This window comes from Gavia stellata, chromosome 13 (genome assembly GCF_030936135.1).
Source record: "Gavia stellata isolate bGavSte3 chromosome 13, bGavSte3.hap2, whole genome shotgun sequence".
Taxonomy (NCBI): Eukaryota; Metazoa; Chordata; class Aves; order Gaviiformes; family Gaviidae; genus Gavia; species Gavia stellata.
The window spans coordinates 14,163,948-14,191,167 of NC_082606.1; the positions used below are offsets into that span (position 1 = coordinate 14,163,948).

General features: G+C 37.6%; 1 protein-coding gene across 1 annotated transcript in view; it reads left to right on the forward strand.

The window, feature by feature from the left end:
• Positions 1-27,220, forward strand: part of ADAMTSL3 (ADAMTS like 3) — a 192,842-nt gene that overhangs the window by 59,962 nt on the left and 105,660 nt on the right. The gene's annotated exons all lie outside the window — the stretch shown is intronic.

Sequence of the window (27,220 nt, forward strand, 5' to 3'; positions counted from 1 at the left end):
TGATAACTGAAGAATACGGGTATCCTTGAAAGGAGTTGATATCAATCTACTTGGATACTAAGTTCATTTCAGGCTTGTGTTAGGAGTCCTTATGGAAGACCGGAGGCAGTGTATATGTGTGTGCATGTGTATGTATTTTTAGGGATTTGCAGCAGTTTCAATGCCAAATGTTTATGTACTGCTTTTTTAAAAGAACTTTTTAAAGGCGTATCTAGAAATGCAATCCATCGACGAATCTGTAAGTAGCTTTTTAGAGGGTCCTTCCTTTATTGCAAGGTTATCAGTTGATGACAAACTTAAATTAGGCTGTCTTTTCTTGCTACTATATTTTCATAGTAGCAAGCCTTTATTGTGTACATGGGATTATTGGGCAAGCCCTTAGGCTTGTTTTTAATGCAGTGTTACATGAGGAGTGTATCTAATTGCTCAGGATTTTATTTTTAAATAAAATATTTCTCTTATCTCTGTAATATTTTTTGAAGAAAGCTATCACTTGGAGATAGTCTGGCTTCATTTGAAAATGAGAATTAATTGACTTCAAGGCAGTAGTTGTTAATATATGTGTTCAAAACCATCCACTAATGGGCTTCAGTTTGATTTATAAAACAGTCTCTCTTATCATAGAAACTTTAATAGTTAGCTTTTGTTCATGGTGAACTGAGGGAGTAAAGTCAGTTTTCACTGAGACAACACTACTGAAATAACAAAATGAACAAGCTATGACTGAAAAGAGCCTTAAACATAAATGTTGTGATTGTGCCAGGGCTAATGTTTGAATTTATGAAAGAATTTAGATAAGCAATATGATGCAATGCTTTCAGAATTTAGAAGAAAATAATTTTCTTCTTTGAAGTAAAGGAGTCTGAATCATCGGTTTGAATCTGTGAACAAGAACATGCAAAATTTGTGTGTGGAAGACTAGTAGAACCCAGTGTGGCAATTTTATATGTACAGTCAGGGAAATATTCAGTATGCATAGGCTCGGTTAGCACAATTAAGCAAGGTTGCAGCCTTTGGGGCTTGTATGGTCTTTGCACATTTCTGGATGTGCAGGTTATTGTTGTGCCCAGTTTTCACTTGACTGATATTGCAATAGTTTTCATGTGTAGACCTTCTCTTTCTAACTAAAAGCCACTCAAGGCTGGCTTTTGTTCAGCAGAATGGATCTTGAAGACTAAATGGAAACGCAAGTTAACGTGGAGTGTATCTACCAGGTCACCCACGCTGCAGTATACTGTGCATGGAAGGTTGCACAGGCTGACAGTTTGCTTCCTGGCGTTTGATTCTGTTCTAAAGTACATATTCACGGTACAGGTTTGTAGAGGGTGGTTGCAGCAGGCATCAGCTCTAATCCAGCAGTTGAGATCAGCTGCAACACTGCTGCAGGCTGTACTTCATTTTGTGTGTTAAAGACCTGGAGGTTTCAGTGGAGGGTTCCCAACTGCTTTTTTGCTTTAAAGGGTGTCTTGAAACTTATGCATAATCTGTTAACTGAGATTGAGCAGTTTTCACTGGGTGATGCTATCAGTTTGAGTAGATACATACAATTTGCATATGTACATGGGAGTATAGGAGGCATAGCACTGATAAAGGTATCAAACCCACACAAATAACATCTGAGATAGTTGCTATTTTTCTGATTTCATAAGGAAGAACTTAATGCTGATGTCCATGATAATAACCTTTGGAAAATCTGCCTATGATTGATTGTAAAATTACTTTAAATAGCTAGTATGACACACTAATAATAAATATTGTTGTGGTCATAAAATTCATCCTTGTTTTTCCAGAGACAGCAATACATTTCTACAAATATGTAATTCAATCATAATTCCTCTGTATAACACAGGATGTTAGCAAACACTTTGGAGTGAAAGGAAGGAGGCATGGATCATTCAGCGCAGACTGGGGACTCTGCTTTCTGAGTAATTCAGATGGTAGGCAGTTACCACCACTCGGTCTGCGAAGAGGTTGAGTTCTTGCTCCTTGCAAATGGAATGCTGTTATCTACATTTCTATTTAAGTAGGTGCTGAAATAAAGATTAACACAAGCAGGGTGGAAATGTACTGTATATGGTACCTCTTCCTCTACGACAGGAATAGTGCTACAGCAATATGACTAGGTAGCTAAAACTGGGGTTCTCCAGACTACAGGCTGGATGTTGCTGCTCTTGATAGAGCAAAAAATCCATTGAAATCAGTGGATCGAAGTATACAGACCCGTATTTTCGGAGTCAGCAGGGTGGACAGGGTTTCCTGTAATACAGTATGATAAGAAAGGCAAAACCCATGTTTCCCTTCTAAAGTCCATTGACTACAGAGTTTGGAGAACTGTGATGCTAGTACACCTATAAAAGTACATTGCAGAGAAATGAATCAAGATGTATTCTTCAAAAAATGTGTAGGATTTGTGGTGCCTTTCAAAGGGACAATAGAACAGACTGACAGGAAAAAAAATCCAAATCATGTACTGCACCTAATTGCTGAAAAATGTATTTTTCTTCAGTGTATGGGATGACTCATATGGTGTTAGGGATTAGCATCTTTTATTCCAGAGTTATTGGTTCAAAGTGAATAGAGATTATTGTAATTCCCTGAAAGAATTGGAAGAGAATGAGATAGTGATTTCTATCACCTTAGATGTTAAAAAGAAGAATCAAGACTATATGCTTTACGTCATCTTACAGTTTGTAGAGTGCTAAGTTAAAAGAAATAGATTAACTATTCCATTTGAAATTTGAATTTGCCAAGATTCTTTAGGACCCTTTGCCCTTTTTGTTTTCCTTGTTTATGGTGGAGGGTGGGGTAACATAATTGACTCCAGTTTATGGCATTAAAATTTTCTTATTATATCTTTCCCTTTGGGGAAGACTTTATAGATAGTCTGTGTCTTAGATTCACAGACGTATAAAATTGTAGTAACACTTTTGGTTCACTTTACAGAGCGCATACACTAATAGGCACACCCTTACTCTAACAGATATCTGTAACAGATTCCCACTCTGGCTGTTGATTCCCACTAGACATAGGTATAATAGACCACGGAACCCATAATACATACGTGTAACAACAAAACAGGAAGAAGGCAAAAAGAGCTTCTCATATCAGGGGATTCCGTGCATAGTGTGGAAAATTCTTGAGTATCTTTACTGCATGGAGAAAGGGCACTTTACTGGTATTCTGTCCTGGCTTATTGGAGTATCTCTGTTAGGGGGCCTGGCACTAGGCAGGGCTGAATGCCTTCTCCAAATTCAGAGATGAAATGCACTCATGTTTCACTCCCGCTTTATTTTTATATGTGACATTATGTGGCTTCATAGGAGAAAGCAAAGCAGGAACCATCACTGAAAATGAAATTTTTTAAACTTCATCTTTGATGCAATAACCCACTTCCGGGGGGGGTGGGGGGCATTAAACTACCCTAAAATGCCTTTGCTGATACGTGAGCAGTGGTGTAATGAGAGTATAGGTTTCTAAAAGTAATTTATCATGTAGTAATTGCCATTATTCCCATGCTACATTTTTCTCTTTAAGATTGGGAAGCAATGGCATTCTTTATGCTTAATGGCACAAGCAATTATAGTACTGACTTGGCACTGTTTTGCTGCTTTGGCTGGCTCTGATGCTGCTGGCTTTTAAATTGGCTGCAAAACAGCCTGTGGGACCGATGTATAATCGGTTGTCTGTTGGCGCGTGGTTCTGGATAGCGTTTTTCCTTTGACTCATCTCTGATTGCAGGGAATTTGCTATTGGCTGTAGCATATTTGAGAATATGGCTGTATGCAAGTTCCTTATGAGCTATATGCAAAGTCCCTTTTATGGTAAAAGCAAATTGTTTCACATATAACATGAAAATATGCACCATCCCTATTTATTGTTTCATTGCTCCTTGGGCTTTCTTTCTGAATTTAATATTATAAACTCTTTCTAACGTTCCAGGTCCAAAACCTGTGTGACTGAGTCTTGCCAAATAGTGCTTGTACTATGCTTAGGTATTATGCTGCAGAAATGAAGGTTGAACCAAACTGAACATCCTCGTAGTACTCTTTCGTGGCTGAAATGACATCAACCTCTGTAAGTGTTTCCTGAGGAGCCTAGTAAGAGTCGAAGCAAGGAGATAGGAGGAGACAGGCCAGATCATTAATATTGTAGTGACTTTGTAGTGTATCTATGGTTCCCTTTAAGCAGAGACCTTTGGAGAACGGAGAGTCGGTCAGTTTTGGTGATCATGTGTTGACTTGACAATGGAGATAGTTGCTGATGGAGTTATAGAGCAGCTCAGTGTTCTTATTCGACAGTCTTGGAATGTAAGTGCTACTCCCTGAAGTAGGATGGCTTTGCAAACTTCTGCTAGACCAACATTTATACCCTTGAACTATCTATGCACGATTACAAGCTGCATCATGTTCTTGCTTACATGTCAGACCCATGCAAAGCATAGTGCAAATAAGAATAAGTGTAGTAATACTTGAAGCATACTGAAAATACTATTTATTTCTGTGCTGGAGGTATGCAGGCCTTACCGCTAAGATGTAGGCCTGCAATCCAGGAATACTGCACACTGGCCTCGAGGTCAGTAATTATGTTTTGTTCTGAGGGAAAACACCGAAATTTTCCCCAGAATTGGAAAAAGAAGGCAAAGGACAGATGCTAGTAGAGGCACAACATCAATGTGTACAGTTAGCAGTTGTAATATTTTTTCAGTTGTAATTTTGTTACTGTGCACTTTGACTCTTCTGCCTTGATACCTCCTGTCTGTGAACATTTGAAGAAACTGTCTGGCTGACATCAGCTGAGAAGCGTAGCCTGTGCGCACCTATTGACATACCAGGAAACAAATCTCCTCTTCTGTTTCCGTGAGGGTCAACTTCAGTCAAATTTTTAAAACCTTTTAAGAGCTGTTAATATGGTGGAAAAGATGGCTTTTTAGTTGTACTCGCTAACTTATCAGCTTCTCCAAATATACGCCTCCTTTTCCCATTTGGAATTTTTGTTTGGCTCTGATAATGGCGCTCTGCATTGAAGCTGGGCTCAGCAAGGAGGCCGGTCCAGGGGCTTGTGTTCTTTTTCTCTCGCTGTCTGTCTTCCACTGTATTTAAAAATAACTTTCACAAGTTTTAAAAATCTAATTTTTACTGAGTTTTGTGTCAATATATCGTGTCACCTTTTTGAAACTTGTACAGGTTTTTTTAGTGAACGCTTGTCTCAGATAAAATTAAAACCTATCAAACTAAAACCTTTCAAACTTGAAGGATTATAATCTATCCATTGTATTTCAAGTTAATAATACTGTATAATATTTTATGTTATTTGGAATAGCCTGGTTGGTATTACAGAGCGAAAGTGGTTGAATTAATGATATATTGCAGCGTGTTTAGGGCAACCACATAATGGCTGAGGAGGAACTGTGAGGTCTGCTGTATGCAAAACTTGTTTAGCTTCTTTGCACAGAGGTGGCTGTATTGAGCCGTAATGATTCCAAAGAAGCAATTACTGCAAAATGAAAAGATAGCCCTTTAAGATTATTTGGGTAGATACTTACAGGCCTGACATTGAAGTGGACTGCACTGTTACTACAGCCTGAAAGTTGTAACGTGCACCGGTGTTTAAATCATCCTGTATGTTAACCAGCTTATTGTATTCATTTTCTCCCAAGTGCACGAGGAGCCAAGAAAACTTTCATTAAAGAAATGAGCCAACTAATTTAAGCTGGTGGAGGAAGGAACTACTGTGAAGTAATAATTTGGCTTTCATCTGCTTTACAGTAGTACCTCCTGGAATGACCTACTGTCAGGTTGTGCAGGAGCTAGAGCTACTAATGGACATGTGATAAGTACTTTATTGTAATTGAGTGGCAATGACAAAAGAATCAGTGTTTCTAATGCATGCTTATTGTTTTAACTCTCAAAGTGCCTTCCAGCATATGTACTGTTTCTGCTGCTGTCACGCTGCCCATTAGAGCAATGGCTGTTTAATGATCTGAGAAGCAGAGAGGACCAGAGGAGACCCTGTTCAACACGGCTGTCTTCACCTCTCTCTGTTGTGGTGGGACGATACGTCATCTTAATTAGGGTTGTTTAAGATTTGAATAAGATCAGGAAATTCTTAAAAAAGAAATGCAGGAAACCTTTTTTTTTGCTTTTGAATCTAGAGATCAGATATCAGGTTTCTCTTCTAAAATTAATATGTCTGAAAACATGTTGTTGTAGTTACTTTCATGTTAGTAAATTATGGTATTTTTCAGAAGACCACAAAATACTGAGGATACTGGAGGGGGGAAACCCTAGTTCACATAGGATTTATTCCCAGTTAGAGTGCCTCTTCCTGCTAGCTGCTCCTAGCTCTGTCCCTAGGCCAGGGTGCAAACTGCACCTTTAGCAGAATAGCTGTGCATCTCATCTTTTCTGCAAACACCTCCCATAATCCACTGGTAGCTGCTGAAACAGCTGGAATAAAAGCTGCATCATTGCTGTGCTTAGGAAACCCTTGCTCCTACTAGTGACCCCCATATTGCTCTTGTTGTAGGATTGAGCCTGTATTTCTGGTTGTCCTTTCATCTGGACTGTTTTCATCTTCTATTGATGAAATGGTCTGTAGCTGAAACCGTATTTCTGTCTGGAATGCTGTTTAATTAGAATGAATGATCTTGTGTGTATGTAAGGTTATTTTTCTTTAATAAATCTTTTCTCCATGTGTATATTCTATGACAAAACTAATTAGGAATGACAAACACGTAATTCAATAGGTTAGAGGCAAAAACTTTGTAGTACCTCTTGTACTGCTTTTCATACCCAAATTGTGGACACTGTGGGTTCTTTGTTTGCTCTGTCACCTTGAAGTTCAGCTTACCAAATTTAGCTCGGCATTCTTGTGTTTTTGTAATTTGTGCTGTTGGCCATATCAGGGTTCTTATTTCTATTACATTTTTATCACACTGATTCTTTTTTATTAAGTTACCCTCCTTATAAAAGTTCATTTTAATTAACTCTAGCAATAAAGAAGTTATGAAAACTGTAACTGAGAAATGGTAATGTAAATTTTCACCAAAATGTGCATTTAAAAGAATGGAAAGTTTATTTCTCTTGCTATTTAATTAAAAGTTAATAATCAGATATGCAAGCTGAGGGAAAAAAAATGAGATGCTTAATAGAGTTAAAATGAAATATTTTCTACTGTGTTTATCTTTTTTTTTTTTTTGCAAGTTATGTAACTTTACCCATCAGGTTTTTCATTCTTGTCTGTCTGAAGTGATGCATCACACCTGCTTCTGAAGTCCAGGGACAGCTGTTTCTAATGTTTTCCTTTTAAGGAGCAAATCCTGCTGTCATTGAAGTCAGCTATGAAACTTGTAGGGACTTTCTGGTATAGGTTTAGGCTTTTTCTAGTCTTAACCCAGTGATACTATTGTTTTCTTGGACCCTTCATTATTCCTGCAAGCTGTATCACTCACTGCCCTGCTGTGATGTACATTGACCCAGACACTTCTCTGTCTCTTCTGTAGACACTAAAGCGCTGTTCTTGTTTACTTTTTTCAAGCTCTGTGTTCTTCTCCATCCCCTCACCACTTGCGATGGAAGATAGTTCAGATTTTTATATAATATCACTGATTTTCTTCTCTGTTCCTACATAGCGGATATAGTTAATGATGAGAATGACATTGGAGTTGTTACTGCTGACCCACTTTTTCTAGCGGAAAGATACTGTGTAGTGGTGAATGAGCAGGAAGAGTCCAGTGTTGTAAGAGAGATGCTCTCTCCACTCCAAAAATAGCATTATGCCAAAAGACTTCCTGTGTCCTTGTGCCAGGACTGGTATTCTTCCCTCCTCTTGAGTTTCTTCAAGCCTTCTTTCTACCAAGAGCACCTTTCTACATTCATCTGAAAGTACAGTTCATGTGATGCCACCAAGATATCTTTCGTGTTTGTTTCTAAGTTGGATCTACCTTAAAATCTCATGCAGGTAGTAAATCAATTCAGCTACCCCAGTAAATTTCTCTGAGGAGAAGACGAGGGAAGGAATCAGCATGGTTTATAAACTTTCAAAATACATAGCAAGAACTTTTTCCCTTAACTTGGTGATTTATTTCTATTCATTGTTAGTAAGTTAATATAGAGAAACATTGTTTTTGGTGCCAAAAATCATCAGGAACATAACCCAGAGCAATTTTTAAGGGTACAGCTTTTAAACAAGCTTCTGGAAGAAGCATTATTTGACAGCACACAAGTGAAATAACCCAGTTTGTTATTTTAATCTCATATCTCCACTTCTGGTGTTCTGTCTTGTGGATGATTTGCGTTCAGCTGAGGCTTTGGCTGATGGGTTACCATAAATGGCTCAAAACCAGATTGGGTCCACATATATACAACAATTTTTGTACATAATTAGAATAAAGCCAGGCAGCTTTCTGAAATACCTCTTTTCACCTGATTAAACTTGGAGTCCTTGTTCCTGATACAAAACAGTTGGCTTTTTAGAAGTACATGATTTTTTTTTTTTCCCCTCCATGAAAGATTGGAGGCACTCTTCTTTGAAATAGGCATTTCTTGAATAAGAATATTTTATTTGGAATTTAGGTAAAGTCTAATATGTGAGAATTTGAAATTAACTATTTTTGTATGTATGTTTTAAAAATATGCAGTCCCAAAATATGCTTTGAAGAGCAGTGATAATCTTTGTAAAACAAAAAAAGAGGTTGAATTTGGCTCTGTGCTTATTTTGTTAATTATGGAGAGACTTCACAGGCGATTGTACAACTAATTTTTTATTGAAAATTGAATACCATACTTGTCCAATTTATCTTCTGAATGAAGAAAGCTTAGTAGCAACTTTGGAAATTGTCTCAGAAGCTGAGCTGAATTTTGGGAAAATGGAGAATTTGTTAGAAAAAGAAATAATTGACATTTAATGTATAAAACCAGAAAAATTTGTTTTCAAATTTGTGTGGGTATGCTGCTTATAAACCAGCATCTGGTTGTTTCCTGGCCTTTGCAAGATAGCATTTATTTTGCCTTTTTTCTCACTCTGTGAATATGTGGAATACTGGCAAATACATGAGGTTACTTTAAAGACTTGTCTACAGTTAAAAGGCATATTGAATTTTAACTGTAACTTGTACCAGAGACAGAAGAAGAAATATTTTTTTGTAATCATATCTAACCCTGAGATCCCAGTGATGTATCCGTCTTGATATCAAACACATCTAGAAATACACATTTGTTTCTTCAAAAATTATTACTTGTTTTGCAAGAGTAACGTTGCCACACACCACAGTATTCCCTTGCTATCTTCTAGACAATGAGAAGCTAAAATTCTGAATTACAGAAAACAAGAAATGCAGCTGAATGTTTTCCTCATTAGTTTGAAACACAACCACCTATTTTTTGTGCTGCAGTTTAGGCTTAATGAAGTCTGGTCTGACATTGACCTGCCTTGGTTTTTCCCCATATAGAGTTTCTAATTTTTATCTTTACAAGTGGAATCAGACTGGTTGTAGTGTATTGCAATGTGTTGCATTTCCTGGTAGCAATCAGATTTTGTTCCCCTTGTACCAAATATGAATTCTTCCACTGAATTCACAGAGACCGAGAATGGATACTAAAATGTTATTCTGGAGTAGATCCACCTTCCACTACGTAAAAGGAAAAAAGGTATTTTTTTAATTGACTTGTGAAAGAGTCTATCCATACTGGTATGTGACACTTGCCAATAGTCCAGTCTCTTGAGGGACTGCACAGTCTTCCCAAACAACAGCCATGTGACAGCCTTCTGTTTCTGTCAGGAATTCTAGAATAATTCAGATGCAAGAGACTAAGAAAACAAAGGCAAAACCTTTGGTGCCATCAAAGAACATCGGAGAGGAAAAATCAAGTAGTATGTAATTCTGAAGTGCTGCTTTAGATTACTCACCCTCTAATATGCCTGTTCTGAACTGCATTCATGCTGCTTTTGACACTGTCTTTATTTCTTGATCAGAGACTAAGATAATATATTCTGGATATATGCAGAGTAAGAAAGCAAATACCTTTTTGGACTAGTTTACCCTTGTCAAATGAAAAGAATATGCAGCAAACTAACCCAGCAATGTAGTCACTGATCTGTAGCTCACAGCACCACAGGAAGGATTAGCAGAGGCTTTTTTCACTGAGCCTTTCCCAGGCAAAGTGTCACTATAGGGTTTTACAGCCCCTACCTCACACAAAGAGAAAACAGTTGTTGTTTTCCCCATCTTGCAAGACAGTTGTGGTGCTTTATTCTTTACCACTTTGCCCAGAAATGTGCTGTTTGCCAAAGGCCTCCAGATGGGTTAAGCGGTATGGTCTAAGAGACTGCAAATCTCTCTCACCTCATTATTATTGCAGAATAAGATGCGGATGACAGAGAGCAGACATAGCTATCCTTTGAGTATGTTGTTTGAGAAGTCTCCTTTTTTGGGCTAGGATTGGGTCTTCCCCTGCCCCAGCAGCACAAGTTAGTGAAGGCTGAAAAATAGAACAGCCAGGACTTTTCTATGTAAATGGCTTTCTACTGTCTACTTGTTTTGCTACTATTCTGGTGAGGCCTCATAACAAAGTCAGCGACAACTTCTTGTGTACCTACCCTCATTTATGGATGAACTGATTTTGTACCACTATATAAAATCTGGGAAGTTTGTCTTCGCAGCCCAACAGCTCTGCTCCAGGGTTGTGTGAGCTTGCGCACTGTGAACGCAGTGTAGCAGTCCATGATTGGAGTGCTGAAAAATGAGTGTCGGAATAATTCATTTTCAGAAAATGCAGATTAATCCAAAGTGAATCAAGTTCATGGAGCTGAAATCGAGGTAGCAGATAAACTGGTAGAAATTTCCAGTGTTAGTGGGATTCCAGTCTCTGTGGGAGGTTGCTGTACATTATAGGAATATAAATGCGTTTTTTCCACAAAAGCACATAAAAAAAAGGTTGAAAACAGTTTAAAGAAAATAAGAAACATCTGTCTTCTCACCCTTTTTTGTATAGGTTATTAGACACTTCCCTGCTTAAACATATTGCCATATTTTAACCTTATTTTTTTTTTTTGTGCATAGGGTTAATATGGAAAACCACTGCCCAACTGCAAGCTGTTCTTGCATTTTGGGTTTTTTTTGTGTGTGTGTGTGGTAGCAGCCTTTGGAGATATAAAATGAAGACAAGAAGATTGCTCGTTAAAGTTTGTAACCAAGCTCTTGATCTCCAACTAGGTTATTTATGTCATAAGAGCTTTCTTCAGATTTCATCTTCACCAGCTGTATGTTTATTGATCATTTCACCTGGAGTTAAATTTTTCCCTTTAGCTGATGGTCAGCTTTTTGGAACAAGCAGAGGATGTTGCTGGAATGTGTCTGAAGGCAAAAGAGAAAAGCAATGAGGCCAATTTACCCTGGGCAGTTCTCCAAAGGAAGTATTACACACTTCGCTTTCATGCCCTGGTGTGTGAGACCTTGTGATTTGAGTGACTATTTGAAGTGGTAAAACTCAAAGTATAATTTAAAATAGAATAGGGTTTACATTGTGTAGTATGGACTATCCATGTTAGCTGTGAAGTGTATATTGTAGTGATATTATTTGGTGTCTTAATAGCATCTTTCTCTCAAAGGTTATTAGCCTGACTATCTCCAGCTGTCTGTTTACTTAGGCAAATGTTACATTGACTCATAACTTTTGAAAAACAAACCTGCCTTTTGTGTTGTCAGGATCAGTTGCACATAATCTCACTTATTGGTTGGGAAACTGAGTCAGGAAAAGTTATTTATCCAAATGCTTGTAGCTGTTCCTCATCAGACATGGCAGTAGGTACCTAGATCCCAGATCTTGTGTTCTAGCCACTAGTCCATGCTGTATGTATGTTGTCACCTACAGGCAGCTTCTCTTCACCAGAGTATCTGAGCTTTACTATGCTTCGGTGCCCTCTGCTGCTCCATTAAAATAATGCTGTCTCCTTGCTATTTTAGAAGGATGGTTAATTTTGTTCTATTTTTTCCTATAGGCTAGTTGGCCCAGTAGTTCCCCTGGTGAGACGTTGCTAGTAATGATGATTAGAGTAATGGACATATACTGTACTGAAAATTAATTTATCTGAAGACATTTTTTTCTCTTCGGAAAGTCTGACATGATTCAGACTAAGATCATGGGGTTTTCTTGTTTTGTGGCAAGGGAAGATTTTATATATGTGTACAAGCTGTTTTTATTACTACTTGCTTGAGTTTCTGAATATACAACATGTAAGATCTGATATTCAGAAGCCCAGAGCCATTTCAGCTTCTATCAAAATCAGGAGTTAAGAATTTTGATTTGGGAGCTTCAGCTATGAATTAAGTTGTAGGTTCTCATTCTTTTCCTGTGTTTTTGTGGGGTTTGGTTTTGGTGTTTGTTTGTTTTTTTTTTTTTTTTTTTTTCCTGTCCTCCTTTCCTCTGAAATATTTTACTTTTTACCAGGTACATTGATATATTCACCTTCTGATTACTCCTGTTCTCTAGAAAGAAGCCTCGGGGTCTGTAAGCCATTGACCAACTTTTGCTATACTGGAGGCTTGTTGTTACCATACGGTTCAAGCTGCAGTGGTCTTTGTGGGATGGAGTGTAGCAAGCATTGCATATTCTCGCCCTTGGAGAAGTAATGCAGACAGCTATGTAATCTCCTTTCAGAGTTTTAGTCTCTGAAAATCTGATCTGTTATGGAAACCATTGTCCCATAATGACAGAAATGTTAGTCCTGTGTGGCACCTCTTTTGTATGCAAACCAGACAAGGTATTCAATTTCATTCAGTTTTTTGAATGTATAATTTGCTATTAGAACCCTGGCATTAGTCTACATAGGTTGCCACTTGATTTTTGAATTAAGCACTAATGCAATGGTAACTTGGAATTTCACCCCCTTTCCAGCTTGCAATGCTGCATTTTCTTACCAGTGTTAATAACAGATAATGCATTTGAAAAGTGAGTGGTTGCCCGTTCATGGGCAGTGTGAGATCTTTTTTGCCTGTTTTCAGAATGTGTACAATGTGTTCTAATATAATCCATAAACAGATTTTAGATTATTCATAGTCCATTTTTGTGTTGCAGATCTCCCTATGGAATGAGATTCCTAGCCGCAGTTTTTATTCTTCAATGATTCTCTCTAGCTCTCAGGAATACCCATAGTGAAATGTTACATTAGACTTGTTTTTCCCTATTCTTTAGATATTCACAGAAGTTGAAAGAGAAAGGATTATCAAATGATGTTTATGCCCTTATGTATATCCAATTCATCCAGTTTACCTTTGTCTCAAGCCAAACAGTCATTCTTTGCATGAAAAATGTGTGCCCAGTGTCTCATTTGAATTTGTCCAATTTCAGCTTCCAACGACTCATTCCAGTTATATCTTTCTACAATTAATAGATATAAATGGGCTTCCAGTAAGTGCTATTTGCTCTTGGAAAGGTATTTGGAACGCTATGATACTATGTTCTCTCTGTTTGTGAAACTCCGTAGGTAAGACATTGTCTCAGCCCTTAGGCTATTTTAATTACTACTTTTTGGACCTTCAGCTTTTCAACAATTTTTAGAAATATGGCCACCAGAATTGTGGAAGGCATTTCAAAATCAGTTTCACCATCTGTAAGTGCAGTTGTAATTATTTCCTTATTCTTACTGGCTACTTAGTGCCACCTTACCTGTTTTTATTGATTAATTAGTAATTACACCTAATTCCTAATTCCCTTTGATTCCTTGGTGAGGGTTACTTGAAGTATGCCACTCATTTACGTCCATTTAGCATATGCTTTATTGATTTGATAAATTTTGGTTTCAAAATTAAAATGTGTGTACCAGCTCAGATGCCTTGCAAAAGCCAAAATGTTTTATAACTGACTAACCCTCCCAGCCACACCTGTTATCAAAGTGTGACATCAGGTTTGTTTGACAAGACTGTCTTTTTTTGGAGTACATAGCAAGGCTTTCCAGTTTTCCTTGGTTCTCTGCTTATGCTTTTCTGTTTATGAAAAGCGCATGTTTTCCCTTATCTGTATGGAACCGTTACATTGGCACAGAAAACGAATGCAATTTATAATTCAGTTTAAGATAGGCTGTCAGCAAATCCTGTCCTGACCGCTTGAGAGAGTATCATATACAAAAAATAATTGTTCCTAGATTTGTGATTGATGTAGCAGAACTGATAAAAGTTACATTGTTTAAAAGTGTTTATAAATCACCCTGTCCATATGTTCATTTCCTGTAATCTGTCATTATGGTTTCAAACGTAATTGTGAGAGACACAAAACTGGCTTCATAACACTCTGGAATGAGTTTTGCTTCCATTTGGTATACGTTGAAAGGTGGCTCAAAGCAAAAATTATAATCCTGGAATACCATGTACGTTACAACAGGATATCTTTGCTTTGTGGTTTTGAATTACTGAAGGGTGTAGTCTGTCTTCTGCGTTTTTTCCTCTAGCATTGCTAGGATTTATGCAAAGTAACTGGGCCAGTTATAGGGATTGCTTGGCAGAGAGGATTGCGTGTTTTTTTCAAATGCAATTCTTGTTCTCACTTGACAGGTTAACATTATGACAGGCTGGGTTTACAGTCAGTGTTGAGCTGGGGTTTTGGCTCTGCTTGACACAGATGGGCTACTAGAGCACTGTGTGGCATGATCACAGACACAGAGCTCTCTGCTCCGTTCCTGAAGATGCTTCCCAGTTTCTCAGCTAGGCCTAGAAGTTGAGAAAGGGAACAGTTATAGCAGCAAGAGTGAAATCTGAAACACTCTCTTCATGCACAGGTTCCTGCATTGCATGGGCTGGAAAAATAGTTTTGGAGAAGCAATGTGAGTTTTACTACTTTTTAGTTCTTTGTCAAAATCAGCCAGGAGCATGATGGAGGCAGAGGTTTCCTCTCTGTTACAAAGTGCCCCTAATCTAGCAGCTCGCTAAAATGGGAGAATAGGTATAGCACAAACATATTCTTCTAATCCCTGTGCTTGTCACTCAGGGTACCCAACCATTGCTGCCAATGAGGTTACTAGCCTTCAAACTGTACAAGTTTTCTTCCAGTTTTAAAGATTATTCCTTTAAAGAAAGATAAAGCACATGATATTGTCCTCCAAAGCTGCCACATCTTCTTCTAGAAGAACGTATTAATGGCTTAAATATCCTATATATTTTCCCTTACTTATGAACCCTGTTAAGGAAATTGTTCTTTGTCCAGCTCCATCAAACCACATGAGCCTCCTGTTCTGCATAGCGGGCAAGGACAACATTTGAATGCAAAGTATCTGTATTGAGAGATTTGATTTTAGTCAAGAAGTACTGAACAGCTTTCTCTCTCAATTAGGGATTTGGGATATAATAAAAAGTTAGCTGTGCAGTTGAAAAGTCTCCCGTATGTCCAACTCAGGATGTGCTTATTTTTCCCCATCTGAAAAATTGGAAAGAAGTAACATATTTGAGATCTGTTGCTCAGTAAAGCAGTAAGATTAAATTCTGTTACTATAAGAGGTCAGAAGAGATGGTCAGGCTAGATGTCCATCCTCCTTTTCAAATCAGCAAATCAATGCTTTATTCCTGCTTCCCAGGAGAGAATTTATTAGCTGCCTCAGGTGTTGCGTTCATGCCATTGTATCAAAATATGGTTGGTATGATAGTACATTCCAATGCTCTTTTATTTGTTGATCCCTTTATTAGACTTTTATAGTTAAAAATTTAGAAGAGGTTTCTCCAAACATGATCAGTTTTACTCTTAACTTAGGAACTTTCTCTTACTTGGGGAAGCTGTTGGTAGTGTCTAAACAGTTATCTACCAGTAAAGCTATATTTTCCCTTAATGCATCTCTGACTTAGATTTGTATTCATTTTGCGTTTGTGCAGACACACTTGAGTTCTGCTTGCAATTACCGGATAAGATTTACAAACCAGAAATGCAAACACAAGCACACAGCTTTTTTATCATATGTAAGTCACCTTTCAAAAACTGTCAAGAAATCATATTTTTAGAAGCTGTACTTGTATAGACACAAGTAATGCAATAGCTGTGTCAGTCTTTGAGATTATGAACACGCTTGTGATGAGAATATTCTTGGCGTAAGTCAGGAGTATTATATAATACGGAAACAATGTCTTTTTATACTTTTCTTCCAAAACATTCCCTAGTGAGAACTAGACTAAAAAACCCCCATAGGATTGCCTATGAATAGATCTCCTTGCAACATGACAACTTTAGCCAAATTACACAAAGTAGATTTAAAATCCTTGTCATGTTTTCATGGTTATATTTTTAAAACCCTTTATTGGCATCTAATGTGAATTCTGATTGTATAACTGTAAGTCCCAGACCAACGATGTATAGAAGTACAAACTGTCCCTCTAGCAGTATGGATGTCTAAGAGGAAGGAGACACAGTGATCAAAAGCAATAAACTTCTTGAATGAAATAAAATAAAAGCAGCGGGACTAATCCTGCTTCACCTGCTGCTCCAGGATGTACAAAAAAGCAGTGCAGAAGGCTGAGGAAAATGTCTTTGGCTCACTGGTGGTTTAGGTCCACGATCGTGTACAACACAAGTATAAAGCCTAGCATACGGTCAGGCAATGCAACCTCCAGAAAAGTCAGAGACCTGCTGCAACAAGAAGTGTCAAAAAGGAAGAGGATTGGCCCCTACAGCAGTTCAGATTTAGAAAATGCAAGTGGTAGATGGTTACCCCTCTTCACTCCTTTTGCTTCCCCTGTGACTTAACGTAGCTCTCAAGTGCAACACAGAATACAGCCCAACACATTCTATGTGGCCACGTACAAATGCTGAAAACTGAGGTGGAGCAAAAGGAAGGTTAATTCGGATATGGCAGCTGTCATCTTAGTTAATGATGTTTCCTAGTGTTTCATGAGTAATTTCTAAAGAAAGCTGTTAATCCATGGTGACCAAGAGTATGAGAGAATATATGTGTATGATAGGTGGTATTTGTAGTGTGAACAAGGATTTGGGAGTGTAAGTTAATGATCCAAATTGGGCAGAAACAGTTCATCGGCAAGCTTAAAAGCCCTGAAGGAGAAGTAGTTTTTGGGTATGCAATGTATCTGTTTCCAGACAGACTACCCGGGAATAGGTATATATAGACAGTCTCCAGAAGACAATGGAATTGTCTTGTATTATTGCTGCTTTTATATTAAATAAGAAACACAAAGTTCATTTGTGATAAAAGGGTAGAGCAAAACAGTAGTTAGATGATTTGAAGGATGCTGCCTAAAGTGGGACATATATTGAGAAATAGCGTCTTTTGGAAGAGAATTCCCTCTGGCAGGCATAAACCAGGATGCACATCTGGGAAAGAACAGATAGCTGAGAGATGGATGTTGTCTCCAAGCAAAATATGAGTCATTGCAAGGCATTTGGATTAAAACAGTGATAGACCCTTCCTTCCTTCCTTTTGTTTTCAGAATCCTGATTGCTTCTTTAGAGTAGTTAAATCTTAGCCCTTCTCCTCTCCCTCAATGTCTGGTATAGATCAAACAGAAAATGGCTCTGGAGAAACCCCGGTCTATTCCTTTGCTCCAAGGCAGGATCAACTCCAAGTAAACTTTTCCTGATAGATATTTGTTTAGCTTGTTCTTAAATGTATTTCATGATCAGGGTTGCACAGCCTTCCAGAAATAGGCATTTACTTATCGTTGTAGTTAATTTCCTTTATTTTTCCTTTATTCTTATCTAGCTGCTGCTGTGGCTTTGAGCACACAAAGGGGAAAGGAGAATGAGATCACAAGCCAAATTTATACTTTTACCATTAGCTATTTGTCATCCCTACAGAGACTGAGAAGCTTGTTCTTTATTTTTGAACCAATGAGATGCTACACAGATAATTTTTAATAGAGTTGAATGATGTGCATGGAAAAACCATGGAAGTTAGATGCAGTGCATCAGTGAGGAAAAAAATCGGGTGCTGATCTCCCTTTGTGCTCAGTGACATAAATACGGTAAACTGATTATATTGTGTTTTTTGAATTGACTGATAAATGGTGAGCCGAGGTCTTTTTTTAAGGGAAAACAAGCCTCCTTTTTTGTGAGGATATATTTTTGGAAGAGAAATAAGTAATGCCATAAAACGCAGAGCATTCAAAAGTGTGACATTGGGTGGACTAGTATAAAATCTGGTAGCTGTGTATGATGGACTGCATAGCTCATTGGTCACCTAGCTCTCTGGAAAGCTTCACTTAAATAATTTAGCTTTATGTATTTTGGGGGAAAAAGTGTGCAAACAAGCAGGAAGTTGTTTCAGACTTGCAAAATAAATTTGTATACAGAATACATGAAAAGACGTAAGATACATATCTCATACCAAAAAAAGAGCCTCTCTATACTAAAGATGTTGAAAAAATACCATTTGGTTAAAATGTATGTATGGAGAATTGTTTGAAGTTTCTTATTGTTCTCAAGCCTCTCATTTAGTATCAGTGCAAATACTTTCATATTTAACCTGGAGAGTGAGATGAGATGATAAGAGGGAGACTTTTGACAACTGAAATGTGACTGACAACTCTTTGCAACAAAGGTAAAACAATCATAATTTATCTAACAAATGCATTGTATCTTTGGGGTGGGGGGAATCCATGGCATCTGAGGCACAACTTGGCTTCAATAGATAAGCAAGAGCTGATGTCATTTTCTTTCTCTTGTGGCCAAAAAAAAGATGGTGTTCTTAAGTGGATCTTTTTTGTGGGTATTTGAAGAAGCATAATTCTAGATTCCAACCAAATACCTACTTTATAGCCAGAACACAGACAAATGGAGGCTGGTAGAAGAAATAAATTTGAAAAAAGTATGTAGGAATGTTTTCCCTTCTTCTTTGATCTTTATCTGCCCATATGTGTAAGAAATCACATCCATGTCTCTAGTTTGGCTGTATCTGACATGGAATTCAGGTTGTTCTTGCAGGTCCTATACAAAATCCGACAAAGTTAGTGAGATACTTTCCATTGATTTCAATAGCTTTTAAATCAAGCTTTATTCACTAACTGCCTGACAGTAATATTGTGGTTATCTTTCATTTACTGGAGTATGAGGCAGAGTTAAAAACAAAAAAGGAGCTTTGGTTAATTTATTTACACAAATTTTCCTTAGGTCCAAATGCTAATGTCCCTTTTAATAAAAAAATAGAACCCTCCTCCCTTCTCTAAACCCTTCAAATACAAGCAACCAGGGAATTATATAAATAGATATTCTTACCTTTACTACAAAAAATTCATGCGGAAGTCCTATCTTGGAATAAGCTATTCATTAGTTGGCTTGGCAGAAGGAACACAATCCAAATGAATAAGCTGCCAAGAGTATTTTTAGTGGTTTTATATCTTGCCCATTCAAATCTTGGAAAATTTCTTTAGAAAATTGGACAAACTGACCACTCATTTTTAAGGGCTTTTGCAAGGTCTAAAAGTGAAAAACAACGATTGTATTTAGCATCTGTTAATGGAGGTTTCAGGCTACAGAACTTGAGAAAGTACTGCTGGGAAGCTAATACAATAACTGTAAAATATTGGACTGATAATAGGAAACACTGGCACTGAGCAGATATGGAAAGAGTCATGCTAATATTCCATATCCAGGCCTGCTTCCCTGTGCCGAGTGCTAAAGATACTGTAGTTAAACATATACAGTAGTAGAGATCTGGAATGAAGTCAGAGTCAAACTCAAGATAGATGAAATTGTCTTTTTTTCTACCACGAATACTATTGGTTGGATAATTCTGTCTTTGGAGAACTAAAAACCGGGAACTTGGACACAGAAGAGAAAGCAATTGTGCTAACATTTTTCCAAATGGGGAAATATATGTCCTTACCCCACATATATAATTAAGCCCTCATCTTCCTTTATTTGAAGTCAGTGGTATTTTTTTTTTCTTTTGTTTCTTTGGGAATTGGATCTAGATTTGTGCTGCCATTGTAACTGTTCCCTTGACAGGTTTTTTCTCCCCAAGCTGGAAGCTAGAAAATCAAGAAAAGGGAAACTATTCACCAGATATCAAATGGCTTTCAGTGGATTATAGTTTATTTGACTCAAAATGGAAAGGAATGACAAGAGAATAGTACATTTTTAATTCCACATAAAATACCTTTCTGGGAAACTGTTCCCTGCACATGGAGCTTAATTTTGAAGATTTTTTTTTTCCCAGCAAAGTTGTCTTTTTTTTTTAACCTGTACAAAGGTGATATCCAAAATCTTGCTCTCAAAAGATGTTTTGGCTTGCAGCTTCTGCATGTTGAGATTCTCTGCAAGATGAGATATAAACAGGATATCTTAATGGCTTTTTTAATTATCTAAAAAAACTTCCTGAAGAATTTGAGTGTGTTTTGCTGTATGTAAGAGAACACAACTGGAGGAAGCTTGAGGTGACAGAACTAGTACAAACTTTTGACTGTAAATAACCAGTGATCAAACAAAAGTTATGTGTATAACGGAACAGCAGCAGAAGCAGCTTAAGGATACATTTCACCAGTGCAGGTGCCCACCATAGCAGGTTCACAACACCTCCAAGTCAGGCTACCCTTGTGTAAAGTGAGCTCTTCACAACAATGAATGAAACTGTTCTTCAAGTGCAGGAAATCAGCTGGAGCCAGTGAAGCTGAGCAAACTTAAATATTAGATTTGTCTCTAAGTTAAGCATGAGTAATAAAAAGAAACACTAAAATTATATTGTGATTTTGGATCAGTTATGCCATTGCTTAATCTCACCCAAAGATCAGCTCACGGTTAAATGGGCAAGAACTGTTTTCTCTGAGAAGAAAAGTCATCTTGTTAAATTTGATTTATGCCACAGTAAAGAGGCACCGTGATCAGGCTGACAAGTTTTAGAGTTACTTTGGGCAGAATTAACTTCAGTCAGACTGCTTCTCAGTTATGGGCTTAAGTCTTCTCCTTCAATATATTAATTTAAAATGGCTCTACACAAAGTGATATCTACTTTAGAAATTGGGGTGAGAAGTACTTCAACATAAAATAATGCCTTTAAATTCAAAATTTATAAACTTAATTGTTCTACATTTATAGAAAGGAAAACTAGGATTCTTATAATTGCTGTCAGCTAACAATGTGGCTTTAATATTTTTCCTTTTGACATTTGTTCTGTTGCCAGGTGTATGTGCTTATGTTCTGTGATCTGCTTTGCATTACATTTATAGAAATATTACCATTAAAAGTGCTACATATAGTATTAAATAGCAGGGTGAGTCAGGAGACATGGGTCGAATCTCTAGCTCACAAATGAGACGTTTGGATGCCTCATCTGAGTGATATGGTATAAATACCTGTAACCAAATCATCAGTCTGGCACTACTGATAATATTGGTATGAAACTGAGCCAGGCAGGAGTGCAATATCCCAATATCCAGGGTTATGAATATTGCAGACTATGGTTAGACAAAATGCACAGGAAAGACTTTTCTACACTGGCTGCTCTTGCTACAGTTTATTCTTCTGTCAGTATTTCCCCTATAAACTCCTTTTATTCATAGGTTTGGCAGTTAGCCATAAAATTTTGCTTCTAGCTGGAACTTGGCAGACAGTGTCTCAAGTCAGGAAAATTATTTTAAATAAATTTCTAAAATAGATGATATGTATGGGGCTCTTTTAAAAATTAGAGGTGCAGTCATTTTTTTCTGAGAAAAAGGATTGGTTTAAGTGTTTTTTTCATTGTAAATCCTCTAAACAAATTCTTAAAAAAGGAAAAAAAGATTGTTGTAACCAATTAGAAAGAGAAAACATGAATTTTCTTTCAAAAGCATGTGTATAGAGGTACTGTACATAAATGTCAAGGACTTGTGTATTTTGAAGTGATTGCTTTTAGGGTATTGCTTTAAATTAAATACATAATTTATCATTGTGATGGGATAAAACTTGTTTATGGTGTTATAAACTGTAAGGTAAATAGCATGTAACATATAAGTAATTTTAAATGCCCATACTCCCTCTTTATTTACTTTTCCATAACCTGTCTATAAGTCTTGTACATAAGAGTCTTGGCAAATCAACCCTTTAACACATCCGGGATAATACAGTAATTGATAAGGTTGTGGGAACAAGTAGATACCATTATGTCAATCTGTCATATGGTCTAGGATCCAAGTATACTCAGATTGCATGTGCATGTCATGTAAGCAGAATAGCCATTCTTATACTTCAGGGTTTGCAGTGTTAATTTGGGCAAATACTGCCAGGACCACCACAAATCAGCAGGAATGAAATTTGATGGTGATTGTGGTAACAGCTCCTGGCTTTGTGTTAGGGTCTGTTCTTCTCCATGTTCTTACAGCTTACCTGTAGACTGGAAAACAAGAAGTCGTCCCACCCTGTGCTCTCCCCTGTCGCTTTTCTCCTACTTGTAAACTGTAAGTTTCCTATCTTGTTGATTAATTTTAATCTAGAGCTTCGGTAATTCATAGCATTCCTGCCATAGCTCTCCTTACCCTGGAATGACTTTCTCCGTCAAATGAACAGATCAAGAAGGAAATTAAGAGGTCCTAAGCTGGCGCAGGTATTTTATCAAGAGGAGATGAGTCTGGGATAGGTACCAGACCCTTACTAGGACTGTTTAGGATTTTTTGTTTTGTTTTGTACTGTTTTTTATGCGAAAGCATGATTTAAAAGCATTTAAAAATACGTAATCAGTGAAGTAAGATTACAATTTCATATGGCATCAGAATACGGAAAAAAACCCTGAAAAACAAGCCCTGACAGGAAAGATTTTGCATATTTGACAGTGGCACCAGTGTGCCACTGTATGATCTTTGGAAGCGGATGGAGATCCACTGCTTTGTCACAGGAATAAAGCTCATCCTTTTATTAGTGTTGCTCTTCTCTTTCCACTGCATGTGCTGAAGTGAGGCAGTTTTTAACTTTTGAGACCAGTTTTAAAAATTGCATGGTAAAGTATTTAAAAGCACCTTTATTTGAATGTTTGCAAATACATTTAATAAGGTAATTCAAAAAAATAATGCCAGATATATTTCCCAGAAATTGGAATCTCTTTTTCTATTATGCACCTGAGGAATTCTGCACATTGGACTCTGGCTGACCCATCACACTGTTTATGCTGGATGAGGAACATGTGGTGTGCAGTGTGAAGGTGGAAAAACCCAGTGTATCCAGGTGCAAATTTTGAATAAGTATTCAGTAAAGCTTGCATGAATTCTTACTACTTTTATGGACTCCAGGAAATATATGGAATGTTGTTAATGCAGGTTTATAAGTAGGTCCAGAGATAATTATCATATCCAAGTGTCCTGAAGATTATGTTTTCCCCTTCATACTTTGTACCTACTGTAGATGCACATAGTAGAAAGGACAGTGTTTATTGTTGCAAAATTGGAGGTGGAAGAGCTCTATAAGGGGCACTAAAATCTGCCTTTGGACACAGATGTAATTCTTAGCTGTGCTGCTCACATAAAACACCTTATCCTCCTTCCTGAGGTCAGGTTCTCATCTGTAAAATGAGCATAAAAATACATAGCCTTAAAAGCTGCAATCAGAAAGTATTAAGACTGTGTATTGTGTTTGTCACATGAAAATTAAAATGTTCTCATTATGTCTGTGACAAAATTTCTTTGCACAACCAAATGCAAGGACTGTGTATTTAATAATACCATATTGTAGCGAATATTGTGTAATTCAGTATAATTTAGAAATTATTTTTATACTTATTAGGATATAACTTAAGATCTTCATTAGGAATGTTAATATAATCAATGATATTTTAAAAAGAAATACCATGTTTCTTACAAACTTTTTAAAGCGTCCCATTCCTTCCTTTTTGCTTATTTTAGAGTTCTGCCTTTATCTCATTTCAGAGTCCTGGCAAGTGTTTGCCTCAGGCCGGCTACTAAGAAAGTGGGCGAAGAGTGCTACAATTTATATTGCTTTCTTGGTTATGTTCCCTTTCAGAATCTCTGTGCGTTTCCCAAGGTCTGTGGCTTTTGACTAGTTTGCCAGCTACACGTGCAAATCTTTAAGTTATAATTCCCCAGTCCACTTAGAAATGGAGGGAACTGGAGCGATGCTAAACATTTCTCAGTGTACTTTCCATTTCAGATGGGGCAGATTCAGCGGAATGGATATGTTTTGAGAATTCAACTTTATATGTTTCCAGCTACGTATTCACATGTACTTTTAAATCTTGCAAGACAATGAAATACTGCAAGCTCAGGGAGAAGTTTCTCATATTCTTGATCCTGGTCAGCTGTCCTGGATGATTGGACCTAAAAGCATTAGAGAAGCATGGACTTCTTGCCTGCCTGTTTGGATATAACCAAAGCTGGTTATTAGCCTTCCTCCCTGTTCTCAGGACCTAAGATCTTCTCTGTGCTCTAATGCTGGTGAATGTGGAATAATACTTGCTATTGTAGATAAGGCAGATACAGGGCTCATATGACTCTACTTGGGCAAGCATGAATGAAAACCTGGGCAACTAAGTCTGGATTGTCAGGTGCGTTGCCAGTGATGTGTATTTGTGGGACATGCTTATCAGGGTTTTAAAAAGGGTTTGTCTCTTTGCTAGACATTTCTCTCTCAAAAAGTAATTTATGGAATACCACCCAAGAAAACAAAACAGATTGCCGTTGTCTAGAGGAGAGGACAGAGACAAGTGCTCCTCTTGTAAAAGTCAGTTATTGTAATAAAAATGTACCGTGGGACTTCAGTGTAGGTCATCAAAACCAATCAACAGTGAGTAAAACTAGAATTTGTGTGGTTTTTTTAAACTCATCTGAACAATGTCGTTAACTCAGAAATTGAAAAATAGCAACTTAATTATGCTTTAACTACTTCAGTGCTGATTCCTTTTAGCAGGAACATGTAGGCGCTGTCCTTACCTGCTGTTAGATGCAAAAGTAACCACAGGAGTCAGGTATGCTAATGCAGTTGCTTTCTGCTTGGAGTTGTTAGGGCGGTAACCACAATTCCTTCTTCGTGCCCACAAATTCCATGTTCCCTCTGTTACTGCTCACAAAGAAGGAAGGAGGTGATACAGACTCTTTTCAGTGCCAAAAGCCTCAGCTAGCTCATAGGTGCCAAACAGCCAAGCAACATTTCATCCCTTCCTGGATGCCAAAAGCCTCAAGTATCCCTGCTCCACCTGCCAAAACCTCCAACTTTGTCCTGACAACTCCTGCAGTGCAGGCCTGCGTTGTCGATATGAAATTTTGCAACACACTGACAATGGAAAATCTGGATGCAGTATAATACTGAAAAACATGCTGGGATTCGTCTTGAGTTTAGTATCAAAATGAATTGCGCTGTAAATATTTCCTGTGTGTGACTCTTTTGCATGTTTTATTTTCCAAAACTTGAATTTGAATTTATTCAAAACTGCTGCAGAATTCAACACTGAGAGCTCTAAGCTACATCTGAGCCCCCAGATGTATTCTTTCATGTAGCTGAATAAGTCCATCATTTGCCTTTTGGCTCGTTTTTTGCTGGTGATTATCCTGATCTGTCACTGAGCTTTACCAGCTTGTTTTTCTGAAATGGTCTTTTTTTGTTACCAGGCACAGATTCCGCTTTACAGTCAGTTTGTAGTGCATGGACACCTCTACACAGTGGCAAGACCAAGTATAAGGAATAGTTAATGTGACTGAAATAATGTTAGTAATATTAAAACTAATTACTTCTAAACATCTGCTTAAAATAGCTGCATTTACTCCCAGGTGTTTTTTATGAGTCTAATATAATGATGCATTGTTTTCTCTCTGGATTTTATAATTCCAGATATGTCCTTTTTAACATACAGAATAATATACAATTTACTTTAGTACATATAAGTAAAAGATTTATTAAACTTAATGACATATACAGTGCACAATTAGGTAATACATAATGCACCCAGCAATAGGAGAAATATATCAGGAAATGTCTTGAAAACTGTCATTATGAAACAAGTGGAAGTTTTTCTGCTAAAATCAGGTAATGCAAGATCTCATTAATAATTCTTATTTGTCTGGAAATACGTTTTGACTGTTCTTCTGTTTAGTTGCTGCCACAACTGAAATAGTTTTTCCTAAATCTGTAATCTGCATTCTACACCTTACTTAGATCGTACAAAATAGAGGTGTAAATCGTTTTTGTATGTGACCTTAGCAGGGAAAGAGATTTCTAGTATAGTTTGTTGCAAAGCCATAGACATAACAGCTAAAAGTGAAGGATACAGTTCTGAGCCTGAATAGCATATCCAGTGATTATCTGCAGGTAAATACTTGTTTTTTCAGTTGTGCACTCTGCTCATGGATACAGTCAACAGTGCAATTTGATACCTTTTCCGCCAAGTGCAGTGTCTGGAAAGAAGAATCTGGGAAACGCATCACAGAGCTACTCAGGCAGGATATTTTCCCTTCAGTGCCGTAATTCCTCGCGCTACCTCTGTTTGGAGCCGTTGTAGGTATGAGGAGAGGAAAATGGCATAGTGCAGTGCTGCGCATGAAGATTAGTGAACAGCAACATAACCTTGTGCTTTGGAAGACTCTGAAAGTCAGGATAGTGTTAATAGTATTTATGGGTTGTGAGAGTGGGAAGAAGCAATAAAAAGGAAATGCTTCATCTCTGTTCAAAATACCATCAAGGGTGAAATTCACTCCTGGGAGAAGGGCCAGTACTGAGCTTTGGGTATTGCTTAATTTAGGCCTTCAGTGGGACTGAACTTGTGTTTATACCCTTCAATAGGTTCTTTCACTTGGATGAATTTAATCTGAAGAATCTAAACGCTGTATGCAGAAATTTAGTTATATGCAATGTGTTATTAAATAGCAATATGATATAGCTGTGCCAATGTAACTCCTTATGGGGATTCTCTTTTGGAGTTTGACATGCCTTTTCGAATTTATATAAACCACTTCGATAAGAAGCCATGGGAAAAACCAAAGAGCACTCACCCAGAGAGCTGCAGTGATGTCAGCATAGTAGCAGATGCATTGGTAAATATTCCTGCATAACCAAGTCTTTACTTGTTATGACAAAGTCTTATTTTGTGAGCCACATCACTGTAACCTGTTTGAATAGAGCATTTTATATATCCGTCCGGCCCTAGGCATGGTCTGCATTGGTAGGTGCCGCCCCACGTTTGCATTGATTCTCTTCTAGAACCTGAGAGAGCTGGGCACCCTGCCCTGGGGAAGTGCTCAGGAGCATGTCACAGGGCAGAATTTGGGGTAGTTTGTGTTGCAATACAGACATGGCAGGGGGACTCTTGCAGATGAATCTGAATGTTG